General features: G+C 56.9%; 1 long non-coding RNA gene across 1 annotated transcript in view; it reads left to right on the top strand.

Moving 5' to 3' along the window:
• The window catches only part of LOC129525769 (uncharacterized), a 43,278-nt gene extending 34,245 nt beyond the window's left edge, over positions 1-9,033 (top strand). Inside the window, exons 16-17 of the long non-coding RNA XR_008670237.2 lie at positions 8,632-8,689; positions 8,783-9,033. This is a non-coding gene — a long non-coding RNA (uncharacterized lncRNA). The remainder of the gene's footprint in view (positions 1-8,631; positions 8,690-8,782) is intronic.
• Positions 9,034-14,993: the final 5,960 nt, after the last annotated feature.

A 14,993-nucleotide genomic window follows, 5' to 3' on the forward strand; every position in this document is an offset into this window, starting at 1 on the left:
CCCAGGGTTAGGGGTGTTTTAGGGTCAGGGCCAGGGCCCAGGGTTACGGTTGTTTTAGGGTCAGGATCTGGGCCCAGGTTTAGGCTTGTTTTAGTGCCAGGGCCCAGGGTTAGGGTTGTTTTAGGGTCAGGGCCAGGGCCCAGGGTTAGGGTTCTTTTAGGGTCAGGGCTAGGGCCCAGGGTTATGGTTGTTTTAGGGTCAGGGCTGAGGGTTAGGTTTGTTTTAGGGTCAGGGCCCAGGGTTAGGGTTGTTTTAGGGTCAGGGCCCAGTGTTAGGGTTGTTTTAGGGTCAGGGCCCAGGGTTATGTTTCTTTTAGGGTTAGGGCCCAGGGTTAGGGTTTTAGGCTCAGGGCCAGGGCCCAGGGTTAGGGTTTTAGGCTCAGGGCCAGGGTTAGGGTTAGGGTTGTTTTAGGGTCAGGGCACAGGGGTAGGGATGTTTTAAGGTCAGGGCCCAGGATTAGGGTTGTTTTAGGGTCAGGGCCCTCGGTTACGGTTGTTTTAGGGTCAGGGCCCAGGGTTAGGGTTGTTTTAGGGTCAGGGCCCAGGGTTAGGGTTGTTTTAAGGTCAGGGTCCAGGTTCAGGGTTGTTTTAGGGTCAGGGCCCAGGGTTAGGGTTGTTTTAGGGTCAGGGCCAGGGCCCAGGTTTAGGGTTGTTTTAGGGTCAGGGCCCAGGGTTAGGGTTGTTTTAGGGACAGGGCCCAGGGTTAGGGTTGTTTTGGGGTCAGGGCCCAGGGTTAGGGTTGTTTTAGGGTCAGGGCCCATGGTTAGGGTTGTTTTCAGGTCAGGGCCCAGGGTTAGGGTTGCTTTAGGGTCAGGGCCCAGGGTAGGGTTGTTTTAGGGTCAGGGTCCAGGTTTAGGGTTGTTTTAGGGTCAGGGCCCAGGGTTAGGGTTGTTTTAGGGTCAGGGCCAGGGCCCAGGTTTAGGGTTGTTTTAGGGTCAGGGCCCAGGGTTAGGGTTTTAGGCTCAGGTCCAGGGCCCAGGGATAGGGTTTTAGGCTCAGGTCCAGGGCCCAGGTTTAGGGTTGTTTTAGGGTCAGGTCCAGGGCTAAGGGTTAGGGTTGTTTTAGGGTCATGGCCAGGGCCCAGGGTTAGGGTTGTTTTAGGGTCAGGGTCAGGGCCCAGGGTTATCGTTGTTTTAGGGTCAGAGCCCAGGGTTAGGGTTGTTTTAGGGTCAGTGCCCAGGGTTGGGGTTGTTTTAGGGTCGGGGCCAAGGGTTAGGGTTGTTTTAGGGTCAGGGCCCATGGTTATGGTTGTTTTAGTGTTAGGTCCCAGGGTTAGGGTTTTAGGCTCAGGGCCAGGGCCCAGGGTTAGGGTTTTAGGCTCAGGGCCAGGGCCTAGGGTTAGTGTTTTATGCTCAGGGCCAGGGCCTAGGGTTGCGGTTTCAGGCTCAGGGCCAGAGCCCAAGGTTAGGGTTTTAGGCTCAGGGCCAGGTCCCAGGGTTAGGGTTTTAGGCTCAGGGCCAGGGCCCAGGGTTAGGGTTGTTTTAGGGTCAGGGCCCAGGGTTAGGGTTTTCGGCTCAGGGCCAGGGCCCAGGGTTAGGGTTTTAGGCTCAGGGTCAGGGCCCAAGGTTAGGGTTGTTTTAGGGTCAGGGCCCAGGGTTAGGGTTTTCGGCTCAGGGCCAGGGCCCAGGGTTAGGTTTTTCGGCTCAGGGCCAGGGCCCATGGTTAGGGTTTAGGCTCAGGGCCCCGGGCCCAGGGTTAGGGTTTTAGGGCCAGGGCCCGTGGCCCAGGGTTAGGGCTTTAGGGCCAGGGCCCAGGGCCCAGGGTTAGGGCTTTAGGGCCAGGGCCCGGGCCCGGGGCCCAGGGTTAGGGCTTTAGGGGCAGGGCCCGGGGCTCAGGGTTAGGGCTTTAGTGGCATGGCCCGGGGCCCAGGGTTAGGGCTTTAGGACCTGGGCCCGGGGCCCAGTGTTAGGGCTTTAGGGTCAGGGCCCGGGGCCCTGGGTTAGGGTTGTTTTAGGGTCAGGGCCCGGGGCTCTAAGTTAGGGTTGTTTTAGGGTCAGGGACCAGGGTTAGGGTTGTTTTAGGGTCAGGGCCAGGGCCCAAAGTTAGGGTTGTTTTAGGTTCGGGGCCCAGGGTTAGGGTTTTAGGCTCAGGTCCAGGGCCCAGGGTTAGGGTTTTAGGCTCAGGGCCAGGGCCCAGGTTTAGGGTTGTTTTAGAGTCAGGGCCAGGGCCTAGGGTTAGGGTTGTTTTAGGGTCATGGCCAGGTCCCAGGGTTAGGGTTCTTTTAGGGTCAGGGCTAGGGACCAGGGTTATGGTTGTTTTAGGGTCAGGGCTGAGGGTTAGGTTTGTTTTAGGGTCAGGGCCCAGGGTTAGGGTTGTTTTAGGGTCAGGGCCCAGGGTTAGGGTTGTTTTAGGGTCAGGGCCCAGGGTTATGGTTCTTTTAGGGTTAGGGCCCAGGGTTAGGGTTTTAGGCTCAGGGACAGGGCCCAGGGTTAGGGTTTTAGGCTCAGGGTCAGGGCCCAGGGTTAGGGTTTTAGGGTAAGGGCCAGGGCCCAGGATTGGGGTTTCAGGCTCAGGGCCAGAGCCCAAGGTTAGGGTTTTAGGCTCAGTGTCAGGGCCCAGGGTTAGGGTTGTTTTGGGGTCAGGGCACAGGGGTAGGGATGTTTTAAGTTCAGGGCCCAGGGTTAGGGTTGTTTTAGGGTCAGGGCCCTGGGTTACGGTTGTTTTAGGGTCAGGGCCCAGGGTTAGGGTTGTTTTAGGGTCAGGGCCCAGTTTTAGGGTTGTTTTAGGGTCAGGGCCCAGGGTTAGGGTTGTTTTAGGGACAGGGCCCGGGGTTAGTGTTGTTTTAGGGTCAGGGCCCGTGGTTAGGGTTGTTTTAGGGTCCCGTCCCAGGGTTAGGGTTGTTTTAGGGTCAGCGCCCAGGGTTAGGGTTGTTTTAGGGTCAGGGCCCAGGGGTAGGGATGTTTTAAGGTCAGGGCCCAGGATTAGGGTTGTTTTAGGGTCAGGGCCCTCGGTTACGGTTGTTTTAGGGTCAGGGCCCAGGGTTAGGGTTGTTTTAGGGTCAGGGCCCAGGGTTAGGGTTGTTTTAAGGTCAGGGTCCAGGTTCAGGGTTGTTTTAGGGTCAGGGCCCAGGGTTAGGGTTGTTTTAGGGTCAGGGCCAGGGCCCAGGTTTAGGGTTGTTTTAGGGTCAGGGCCCAGGGTTAGGGTTGTTTTAGGGACAGGGCCCAGGGTTAGGGTTGTTTTGGGGTCAGGGCCCAGGGTTAGGGTTGTTTTAGGGTCAGGGCCCATGGTTAGGGTTGTTTTCAGGTCAGGGCCCAGGGTTAGGGTTGCTTTAGGGTCAGGGCCCAGGGTAGGGTTGTTTTAGGGTCAGGGTCCAGGTTTAGGGTTGTTTTAGGGTCAGGGCCCAGGGTTAGGGTTGTTTTAGGGTCAGGGCCAGGGCCCAGGTTTAGGGTTGTTTTAGGGTCAGGGCCCAGGGTTAGGGTTTTAGGCTCAGGTCCAGGGCCCAGGGATAGGGTTTTAGGCTCAGGTCCAGGGCCCAGGTTTAGGGTTGTTTTAGGGTCAGGTCCAGGGCTAAGGGTTAGGGTTGTTTTAGGGTCATGGCCAGGGCCCAGGGTTAGGGTTGTTTTAGGGTCAGGGTCAGGGCCCAGGGTTATCGTTGTTTTAGGGTCAGAGCCCAGGGTTAGGGTTGTTTTAGGGTCAGTGCCCAGGGTTGGGGTTGTTTTAGGGTCGGGGCAAAGGGTTAGGGTTGTTTTAGGGTCAGGGCCCATGGTTATGGTTGTTTTAGTGTTAGGTCCCAGGGTTAGGGTTTTAGGCTCAGGGCCAGGGCCCAGGGTTAGGGTTTTAGGCTCAGGGCCAGGGCCTAGGGTTAGTGTTTTATGCTCAGGGCCAGGGCCTAGGGTTGCGGTTTCAGGCTCAGGGCCAGAGCCCAAGGTTAGGGTTTTAGGCTCAGGGCCAGGTCCCAGGGTTAGGGTTTTAGGCTCAGGGCCAGGGCCCAGGGTTAGGGTTGTTTTAGGGTCAGGGCCCAGGGTTAGGGTTTTCGGCTCAGGGCCAGGGCCCAGGGTTAGGGTTTTAGGCTCAGGGTCAGGGCCCAAGGTTAGGGTTGTTTTAGGGTCAGGGCCCAGGGTTAGGGTTTTCGGCTCAGGGCCAGGGCCCAGGGTTAGGTTTTTCGGCTCAGGGCCAGGGCCCATGGTTAGGGTTTAGGCTCAGGGCCCCGGGCCCAGGGTTAGGGTTTTAGGGCCAGGGCCAGGGCCCGTGGCCCAGGGTTAGGGCTTTAGGGCCAGGGCCCAGGGCCCAGGGTTAGGGCTTTAGGGCCAGGGCCCGGGCCCGGGGCCCAGGGTTAGGGCTTTAGGGGCAGGGCCCGGGGCTCAGGGTTAGGGCTTTAGTGGCATGGCCCGGGGCCCAGGGTTAGGGCTTTAGGACCTGGGCCCGGGGCCCAGTGTTAGGGCTTTAGGGTCAGGGCCCGGGGCCCTGGGTTAGGGTTGTTTTAGGGTCAGGGCCCGGGGCTCTAAGTTAGGGTTGTTTTAGGGTCAGGGACCAGGGTTAGGGTTGTTTTAGGGTCAGGGCCAGGGCCCAAAGTTAGGGTTGTTTTAGGTTCGGGGCCCAGGGTTAGGGTTTTAGGCTCAGGTCCAGGGCCCAGGGTTAGGGTTTTAGGCTCAGGGCCAGGGCCCAGGTTTAGGGTTGTTTTAGAGTCAGGGCCAGGGCCTAGGGTTAGGGTTGTTTTAGGGTCATGGCCAGGTCCCAGGGTTAGGGTTCTTTTAGGGTCAGGGCTAGGGACCAGGGTTATGGTTGTTTTAGGGTCAGGGCTGAGGGTTAGGTTTGTTTTAGGGTCAGGGCCCAGGGTTAGGGTTGTTTTAGGGTCAGGGCCCAGGGTTAGGGTTGTTTTAGGGTCAGGGCCCAGGGTTATGGTTCTTTTAGGGTTAGGGCCCAGGGTTAGGGTTTTAGGCTCAGGGACAGGGCCCAGGGTTAGGGTTTTAGGCTCAGGGTCAGGGCCCAGGGTTAGGGTTTTAGGGTAAGGGCCAGGGCCCAGGATTGGGGTTTCAGGCTCAGGGCCAGAGCCCAAGGTTAGGGTTTTAGGCTCAGTGTCAGGGCCCAGGGTTAGGGTTGTTTTGGGGTCAGGGCACAGGGGTAGGGATGTTTTAAGTTCAGGGCCCAGGGTTAGGGTTGTTTTAGGGTCAGGGCCCTGGGTTACGGTTGTTTTAGGGTCAGGGCCCAGGGTTAGGGTTGTTTTAGGGTCAGGGCCCAGTTTTAGGGTTGTTTTAGGGTCAGGGCCCAGGGTTAGGGTTGTTTTAGGGACAGGGCCCGGGGTTAGTGTTGTTTTAGGGTCAGGGCCCGTGGTTAGGGTTGTTTTAGGGTCCCGTCCCAGGGTTAGGGTTGTTTTAGGGTCAGCGCCCAGGGTTAGGGTTGTTTTAGGGTCAGGGCCCAGGGTTAGGGTTGTTTTAGGGTCAGGGCCCAGGGTTAGGGTTGTTTTAGGGTCAGGGTCCAGGGTTAGGGTTGTTTTAGGGTCAGGGCCCAGGCTTAGGCTTGTTTTAGGGTCAGGGCCAGGGCCCAGGGTTAGGGTTGTTTTAGGGTCAGGACCTGGGCCCAGTGTTAGGCTTGTTTTAGTGCCAGGGCCCAGGGTTCGGGTTGTTTTAGGGTCAGGGCCAGGGCCCAGGGTCAGGGTTGTTTTAGGTCAGTGCCAGGGCCCATCATTAGGGTTGTTTTAAGGTCAGGGCCAGAGCCCAGGTTTAGGGGTGTTTTAGGGTCTGGGACAGGGCCCAGCGTTAGGGTTGTTTTACGGTCAGGGCAGGGCCCAGGGTTAGGCTTGCTTTAGGGTCAGGGCCAGGTCCCAGGGTTAGGCTTGTTTTAGGGTCAGGGCCAGGGCCCAGGGTTAGGCTTGTTTTAGGGTCAGGGCCAGGGCCCAGGGTTAGGCTTGTTTTAGGGTCAGGGCCAAGGCCCAGGGTTAGGCTTGTTTTAGGGTCAGGGCCAGGGCCCAGGGTTAGGCTTGTTTTAGGGTCAGGGCCAGGGCCCAGGGTTAGGGTTGTTTTAGGGTCAGGGCCAGGGCCCAGGGTTAGGCTTCTTTTAGGGTCAGGGCCAGGGCCCAGGGTTAGGGTTGTTTTAGGGTCAGGGCCAGGGCCCAGGGTTAGGCTTGTTTTAGGGTGAGGGACAGGGCCCAGGGTTAGGGTTGTTTTAGGGTCAGTGCCAGGGCCCAGGGTTAGGCTTGTTTTAGGGTCAGGGCCAGGGCCCAGCGTTAGGCTTGTTTTAGGTTCAGGGCCAGGACCCAGGGTTCGGGTTGTTTTAGGGTCAGGGCCAGGGCCCAGGGTTAGGGTTGTTTTAGGGTCAGGACCTGGGCCCAGGGTTAGGCTTGTTTTAGTGCCAGGGCCCAGGGTTAGGGTTGTTTTAGGGTCAGGACCCACGATTAGATTTTTAGGATCAGGGTCAGGGCCCAGGGTTAGGGTTTTAGGGTAAGGGCCAGGGCCCAGGGTTAGGGTTTTAGGCTCAGGGCCAGGGCCCAGGGTTAGGGTTTTAGGCTCAGGGCTAGGGCCCAGGGTTAGGGTTTTAGGATCAGGGTCAGAGCCCAGGGTTAGGGTTTTAGGCTCAGGGTCAGGGCCCAGGGTTAGTGTTTTAGAGTCAGGGCCAGGGCCCAGGGTTAGGGTTGTTTTAGGCTCAGGGCCAGGGCCCATGGTTAGGGTTGTTTTAGGGTCAGGGCCAGGGCCCAGGGTTAGGGTTGTTTTAGGGTCAGGGCTAGGGCCCAGGTTTAGGCTTGTTTTAGGGTCAGGGCCAGGGCCCAGGTTTAGGGTTGTTTTAGGTCAGGGCCATGGCCCAGGGTTAGGGTTGTTTTAGGTCAGGGCCAGGTCCCAGGGTTAGGGTTGTTTTAGGGTCAGGGCCAGGGCCCAGGGTTAGGGTTGTTTTAGGGTCAGGGCTAGGGCCCAGGTTTAGGCTTGTTTTAGGGACAGGGCCAGGGCCCAGGGTTAGGCTTGTTTTAGGGTCAGGGCCAGGGCCGAGCGTTAGGCTTGTTTTAGGGTCCGGGACAGGGCCCAGGGTTAGGGTGGTTTTAGGGTTAGTGCCCATGGTTGGGTTTATTTTAGGCTCAGGGCCAGGGCCCAGGGTTAGTGTTTTAGAGTCAGGGCCAGGGCCCAGGGTTAGGGTTGTTTTAGGCTCAGGGCCAGGGCCCATGGTTAGGGTTGTTTTAGGGTCAGGGCCAGGGCCCAGGGTTAGGGTTGTTATAGGGTCAGGGCCAGGGCCCAGGGTTAGGGTTGTTTTAGGGTCAGGGCCAGGGCCCAGGGTTAGGGTGGTTTTAGGGTCAGGGCCAGGGCCCAGTGTTAGGTTTGTTTTAGGGTCAGGGCCAGGGCCCAGGGTTAGGGTTGTTTTAGGGTCAGGGCCCAGAGTTAGGGTTTTAGGCTCAGGGCCAGGGCCTCGGGTTAGGGTTTTAGGCTCAGGTCCATGGCCCAGGGTTAGGGTTAATTAAGGGTCAGGGCCAGGGCCCAGGTTTAGGGTTGATTTAGGGTCAGGGCCAGGGCCCAGGTTTAGGGTTGTTGTACGGTCAGGGCCAGGGCCCAGTGTTAGGGTTGTTTCAGGATCAGGGCCCTGAGTTAGGGTTGTTTTAGGGTCAGGGCCCAGGGATAGGGTTGTTTCAGGGTCAGGGACCAGGGTTAGGGTTGTTTCAAGGTCAGGGCCCAGGGTTAGGCTTGCTGTAGGGTCAGGGCCAGGGCCCAGGGATAGGGTTGTTTTAGGGTCAGGGCCAGGGCCAGGTCCAAGGGTTAGGGTTGTTTTAGGGTCAGGGCCAGGGCCCAGGGTTAGGCTTTTTTTAGGTTCAGGGCCAGGGCCCAGGGTTAGGGTTATTTTAGGGTCAGTGCCCAGGGTTAGTGTTGTTTTAGGGTCAGTGCCCAGGGTTAGGGTTGTTTTAGGGTCAGGTCCACGGCCCAGGGTTAGGAGTGTTTTAGGGTCAGGGCCAGGGCCCAGGGTTAGGGTTGTTTTAGGGTCAGGGCTAGGGCCCAGGTTTAGGCTTGTTTTAGGGTCACGGCCAGGTCCAAGGGTTAGGGTTCTTTTAGGGCCAGGTCCCATGGTTAGGGTTTTACAGTCAGGGCCAGGGCCCACAGTTAGGGTATTAGGCTCAGCGCAAGGGCCCAGGGTTAGGGTTTTAGGCTCAGGGCCATGTCCCAGGGTTAGGGTTTTAGGGTCAGGGCCTGGGCCCAGGGTTAGGTGTTTACGGTCAGGGCCCAGGGTTAGGGTTTTAGGGTCAGGGCCCAGGGTTAGGGTTTTAGGGTCAGGGCCCAGGGTTAGGGTGATTTCCAGGAAGTGACCTCACAGTGACTCAAGCTACCACTTACTGTTGCTTGTGATGTAATGCCAGCTGAGGCACATGCCTTGGGAGCTAAGTGGTTGCTGCCCTTGACTACTATGAAGACTGGTGTGGGAAGGGTCGCTTTGGATGCACTTGAGCAGGGGTCCCCAATCCCTGAGCCATGGAGCCGTAAGGAGCCACACAGCAGGTGAGTGGTGTCGAGTGAGGGAGTGAGGGAAGCTTCGTCTGTATTTACAGCCACTCCCCTTTGCTCACATTCCCGCCTGAGCTCCACCTTCTCAGATGAGCAGCAGCATTAGATTCTCATAGGAGAACGCACCCTGTTGTGAACCGTGCATGTGAGGGATCTAGGTTGCGCTGTGCTTATGAGAATCTAATACCTATTGATCTGTCACTTTCTCCCATCACGCTCAGGTGGGACCATCCAGTTTCAGGAAAACAAGCTGAACACGCCCACTGATTCTACATTATGGTGAGTTCTATAATTATTTTATTATATATTCCAGTGTAATAATGGAAATGAAGTGCCTAATAAACGTAAATGTGCTTAAATCTTTTGGCCCAGCTCCTACCTCCCGGCAGCCTCGCCAGGCCCAGAACTCTCTCCAGTCAGCCTCTACAGACCAAGCTCATGACTCACAATGGCCTATTGTGGCCCATACCCTACCTCACGGCAGTCTCCGCAGATGAGCCTACTGCCTCACAACAGCCTCCACAGGCACAGCTCCATCGTTACAATGGCCTCTTTAGACCCAGCTCCTGCCGCCCAGCCTTCTCTCCAGGCCCTGAACTTTCTCCGTAAGTTGAGGTAGCTGGGACTGTAGGTATACATGACGATACTTGGCTAATTTTTAAATTGTTTTGCAGACATGGGGTCTCACTTTGTTGGCCAGGCTGGTGTCAAACTAATGGCCTCAAGTGACCCTTCCACCCCTGCCTCCCATCCTCGAGGTATGTGCCACCACAAGGAGCAATTGTTCAATTTTCTAAAGAAAAAATTTCTAAAGTAAGGCTGTGGGATGATGGCAGGAAGATAAAAGAAAAACAGAAGAATAAGTTAAAATGACTTATTCACATATATTCTTTTGACAGCAAGAAGAACTTTTAGTATATACATTCCTTACAAACAAACAAAGGGCAGATAAACAATGTTGTATAGGAACTTCAACACACACTGTACAATATTCCCACTTTGCTGACATAAGTTATGGAAATTTCGTGGTTTCCTTGAGTGTCGCTAACAGTATTTTGCTTCTCTGATGATTTTTATCAACTTCCTCATCTGTTAACTTCTTTCCAAGGTATGTCATGTCACGACATACTGCCGCTGCACGAACACGGCCGGTGTCTTCCTATTAAACATGAAGAAAGCTTTCCTAATTTCTCTTTTTACTCTCTGTCTTTGTGTTCTGCATTTTCCTTACTTTTATTGTCAGAAACTCCAGAAAGTGAATCGTACTAATTTATCACGATTTGCTTTATTAATTTATACTATGCTTATATGGAATTTTGCCCAACAGACCTCATTACAATTTGGGCCAGGGCCCAGGGTTAGGGTTGTTTTAATGTCAGGGCCCAGAGTTAGGGTTGTTTTAGGGTCAGGGCCCAGGGTTAGGGTTGTTTTAGGGTCAGGGCCCAGGGTTAGGGTTGTTTAAGGGTCAGGGCCCAGGGTTAGGGTTGTTTTAGGGTCAGGGCCCAGGGTTAGTGTTGTTTTAGGGTCAGGGCCCAGGGTTAGTGTTGTTTTAGGGTCAGGGCCCAGTGTTAGGGTTGTTTTAGGGTCAGGGCCCAGGGTTGGGGTTGTTTTAGGGTCAGGGCCCAGGGTAGGGTTGTTTTAGGGTCAGGACCCACGATTAGATTTTTAGGATCAGGGTCAGGGCCCAGGGTTAGGGTTTTAGGGTAAGGGCCAGGGCCCAGGGTTAGGGTTTTAGGCTCAGGGCCAGGGCCCAGGGTTAGGGTTTTAGGCTCAGGGCTAGGGCCCAGGGTTAGGGTTTTAGGATCAGGGTCAGAGCCCAGGGTTAGGGTTTTAGGCTCAGGGTCAGGGCCCAGGGTTAGTGTTTTAGAGTCAGGGCCAGGGCCCAGGGTTAGGGTTGTTTTAGGCTCAGGGCCAGGGCCCATGGTTAGGGTTGTTTTAGGGTCAGGGCCAGGGCCCAGGGTTAGGGTTGTTTTAGGGTCAGGGCTAGGGCCCAGGTTTAGGCTTGTTTTAGGGTCAGGGCCAGGGCCCAGGTTTAGGGTTGTTTTAGGTCAGGGCCATGGCCCAGGGTTAGGGTTGTTTTAGGTCAGGGCCAGGTCCCAGGGTTAGGGTTGTTTTAGGGTCAGGGCCAGGGCCCAGGGTTTGGGTTGTTTTAGGGTCAGGGCTAGGGCCCAGGTTTAGGCTTGTTTTAGGGACAGGGCCAGGGCCCAGGGTTAGGCTTGTTTTAGGGTCAGGGCCAGGGCCGAGCGTTAGGCTTGTTTTAGGGTCCGGGACAGGGCCCAGGGTTAGGGTTGTTTTAGGGTCAGGACCTGGGCCCAGTGTTAGGCTTGTTTTAGGGTCAGGGACAGGGCCCAGGGTTAGGGTTGTTTTAGGGTCAGGGCCAGGGCCCAGGCTTAGGCTTGTTTTAGGGTCAGGGCCAGGGCCCAGGGTTAGGGTTGTTTTAGGGTCAGGACCTGGGCCCAGTGTTAGGCTTGTTTTAGTGCCAGGGCCCAGGGTTCGGGTTGTTTTAGGGTCAGGGCCAGGGCCCAGGGTCAGGGTTGTTTTAGGTCAGTGCCAGGGCCCATCATTAGGGTTGTTTTAAGGTCAGGGCCAGAGCCCAGGTTTAGGGGTGTTTTAGGGTCTGGGACAGGGCCCAGCGTTAGGGTTGTTTTACGGTCAGGGCAGGGCCCAGGGTTAGGCTTGTTTTAGGGTCAGGGCCAGGTCCCAGGGTTAGGCTTGTTTTAGGGTCAGGGCCAGGGCCCAGGGTTAGGGTTGTTTTAAGGTCAGGCCCAGGGCCCAGGGTTAGGGGTGTTTTAGGGTCAGGGCCAGGGCCCAGGGTTACGGTTGTTTTAGGGTCAGGATCTGGGCCCAGGTTTAGGCTTGTTTTAGTGCCAGGGCCCAGGGTTAGGGTTGTTTTAGGGTCAGGGCCAGGGCCCAGGGTTAGGGTTCTTTTAGGGTCAGGGCTAGGGCCCAGGGTTATGGTTGTTTTAGGGTCAGGGCTGAGGGTTAGGTTTGTTTTAGGGTCAGGGCCCAGGGTTAGGGTTGTTTTAGGGTCAGGGCCCAGTGTTAGGGTTGTTTTAGGGTCAGGGCCCAGGGTTATGTTTCTTTTAGGGTTAGGGCCCAGGGTTAGGGTTTTAGGCTCAGGGCCAGGGCCCAGGGTTAGGGTTTTAGGCTCAGGGCCAGGGTTAGGGTTAGGGTTGTTTTAGGGTCAGGGCACAGGGGTAGGGATGTTTTAAGGTCAGGGCCCAGGATTAGGGTTGTTTTAGGGTCAGGGCCCTCGGTTACGGTTGTTTTAGGGTCAGGGCCCAGGGTTAGGGTTGTTTTAGGGTCAGGGCCCAGGGTTAGGGTTGTTTTAAGGTCAGGGTCCAGGTTCAGGGTTGTTTTAGGGTCAGGGCCCAGGGTTAGGGTTGTTTTAGGGTCAGGGCCAGGGCCCAGGTTTAGGGTTGTTTTAGGGTCAGGGCCCAGGGTTAGGGTTGTTTTAGGGACAGGGCCCAGGGTTAGGGTTGTTTTGGGGTCAGGGCCCAGGGTTAGGGTTGTTTTAGGGTCAGGGCCCATGGTTAGGGTTGTTTTCAGGTCAGGGCCCAGGGTTAGGGTTGCTTTAGGGTCAGGGCCCAGGGTAGGGTTGTTTTAGGGTCAGGGTCCAGGTTTAGGGTTGTTTTAGGGTCAGGGCCCAGGGTTAGGGTTGTTTTAGGGTCAGGGCCAGGGCCCAGGTTTAGGGTTGTTTTAGGGTCAGGGCCCAGGGTTAGGGTTTTAGGCTCAGGTCCAGGGCCCAGGGATAGGGTTTTAGGCTCAGGTCCAGGGCCCAGGTTTAGGGTTGTTTTAGGGTCAGGTCCAGGGCTAAGGGTTAGGGTTGTTTTAGGGTCATGGCCAGGGCCCAGGGTTAGGGTTGTTTTAGGGTCAGGGTCAGGGCCCAGGGTTATCGTTGTTTTAGGGTCAGAGCCCAGGGTTAGGGTTGTTTTAGGGTCAGTGCCCAGGGTTGGGGTTGTTTTAGGGTCGGGGCCAAGGGTTAGGGTTGTTTTAGGGTCAGGGCCCATGGTTATGGTTGTTTTAGTGTTAGGTCCCAGGGTTAGGGTTTTAGGCTCAGGGCCAGGGCCCAGGGTTAGGGTTTTAGGCTCAGGGCCAGGGCCTAGGGTTAGTGTTTTATGCTCAGGGCCAGGGCCTAGGGTTGCGGTTTCAGGCTCAGGGCCAGAGCCCAAGGTTAGGGTTTTAGGCTCAGGGCCAGGTCCCAGGGTTAGGGTTTTAGGCTCAGGGCCAGGGCCCAGGGTTAGGGTTGTTTTAGGGTCAGGGCCCAGGGTTAGGGTTTTCGGCTCAGGGCCAGGGCCCAGGGTTAGGGTTTTAGGCTCAGGGTCAGGGCCCAAGGTTAGGGTTGTTTTAGGGTCAGGGCCCAGGGTTAGGGTTTTCGGCTCAGGGCCAGGGCCCAGGGTTAGGTTTTTCGGCTCAGGGCCAGGGCCCATGGTTAGGGTTTAGGCTCAGGGCCCCGGGCCCAGGGTTAGGGTTTTAGGGCCAGGGCCCGTGGCCCAGGGTTAGGGCTTTAGGGCCAGGGCCCAGGGCCCAGGGTTAGGGCTTTAGGGCCAGGGCCCGGGCCCGGGGCCCAGGGTTAGGGCTTTAGGGGCAGGGCCCGGGGCTCAGGGTTAGGGCTTTAGTGGCATGGCCCGGGGCCCAGGGTTAGGGCTTTAGGACCTGGGCCCGGGGCCCAGTGTTAGGGCTTTAGGGTCAGGGCCCGGGGCCCTGGGTTAGGGTTGTTTTAGGGTCAGGGCCCGGGGCTCTAAGTTAGGGTTGTTTTAGGGTCAGGGACCAGGGTTAGGGTTGTTTTAGGGTCAGGGCCAGGGCCCAAAGTTAGGGTTGTTTTAGGTTCGGGGCCCAGGGTTAGGGTTTTAGGCTCAGGTCCAGGGCCCAGGGTTAGGGTTTTAGGCTCAGGGCCAGGGCCCAGGTTTAGGGTTGTTTTAGAGTCAGGGCCAGGGCCTAGGGTTAGGGTTGTTTTAGGGTCATGGCCAGGTCCCAGGGTTAGGGTTCTTTTAGGGTCAGGGCTAGGGACCAGGGTTATGGTTGTTTTAGGGTCAGGGCTGAGGGTTAGGTTTGTTTTAGGGTCAGGGCCCAGGGTTAGGGTTGTTTTAGGGTCAGGGCCCAGGGTTAGGGTTGTTTTAGGGTCAGGGCCCAGGGTTATGGTTCTTTTAGGGTTAGGGCCCAGGGTTAGGGTTTTAGGCTCAGGGACAGGGCCCAGGGTTAGGGTTTTAGGCTCAGGGTCAGGGCCCAGGGTTAGGGTTTTAGGGTAAGGGCCAGGGCCCAGGATTGGGGTTTCAGGCTCAGGGCCAGAGCCCAAGGTTAGGGTTTTAGGCTCAGTGTCAGGGCCCAGGGTTAGGGTTGTTTTGGGGTCAGGGCACAGGGGTAGGGATGTTTTAAGTTCAGGGCCCAGGGTTAGGGTTGTTTTAGGGTCAGGGCCCTGGGTTACGGTTGTTTTAGGGTCAGGGCCCAGGGTTAGGGTTGTTTTAGGGTCAGGGCCCAGTTTTAGGGTTGTTTTAGGGTCAGGGCCCAGGGTTAGGGTTGTTTTAGGGACAGGGCCCGGGGTTAGTGTTGTTTTAGGGTCAGGTCCCGTGGTTAGGGTTGTTTTAGGGTCCCGTCCCAGGGTTAGGGTTGTTTTAGGGTCAGCGCCCAGGGTTAGGGTTGTTTTAGGGTCAGGGCCCAGGGTTAGGGTTGTTTTAGGGTCAGGGCCCAGGGTTAGGGTTGTTTTAGGGTCAGGGTCCAGGGTTAGGGTTGTTTTAGGGTCAGGGCCCAGGCTTAGGCTTGTTTTAGGGTCAGGGCCAGGGCCCAGGGTTAGGGTTGTTTTAGGGTCAGGACCTGGGCCCAGTGTTAGGCTTGTTTTAGTGCCAGGGCCCAGGGTTCGGGTTGTTTTAGGGTCAGGGCCAGGGCCCAGGGTCAGGGTTGTTTTAGGTCAGTGCCAGGGCCCATCATTAGGGTTGTTTTAAGGTCAGGGCCAGAGCCCAGGTTTAGGGGTGTTTTAGGGTCTGGGACAGGGCCCAGCGTTAGGGTTGTTTTACGGTCAGGGCAGGGCCCAGGGTTAGGCTTGTTTTAGGGTCAGGGCCAGGTCCCAGGGTTAGGCTTGTTTTAGGGTCAGGGCCAGGGCCCAGGGTTAGGCTTGTTTTAGGGTCAGGGCCAGGGCCCAGGGTTAGGCTTGTTTTAGGGTCAGGGCCAAGGCCCAGGGTTAGGCTTGTTTTAGGGTCAGGGCCAGGGCCCAGGGTTAGGCTTGTTTTAGGGTCAGGGCCAGGGCCCAGGGTTAGGGTTGTTTTAGGGTCAGGGCCAGGGCCCAGGGTTAGGCTTCTTTTAGGGTCAGGGCCAGGGCCCAGGGTTAGGGTTGTTTTAGGGTCAGGGCCAGGGCCCAGGGTTAGGCTTGTTTTAGGGTGAGGGACAGGGCCCAGGGTTAGGGTTGTTTTAGGGTCAGTGCCAGGGCCCAGGGTTAGGCTTGTTTTAGGGTCAGGGCCAGGGCCCAGCGTTAGGCTTGTTTTAGGTTCAGGGCCAGGACCCAGGGTTCGGGTTGTTTTAGGGTCAGGGCCAGGGCCCAGGGTTAGGGTTGTTTTAGGGTCAGGACCTGGGCCCAGGGTTAGGCTTGTTT

The sequence above is a fragment of the Gorilla gorilla genome, chromosome 10 (genome assembly GCF_029281585.2).
Source record: "Gorilla gorilla gorilla isolate KB3781 chromosome 10, NHGRI_mGorGor1-v2.1_pri, whole genome shotgun sequence".
NCBI lineage: Eukaryota > Metazoa > Chordata > Mammalia > Primates > Hominidae > Gorilla > Gorilla gorilla.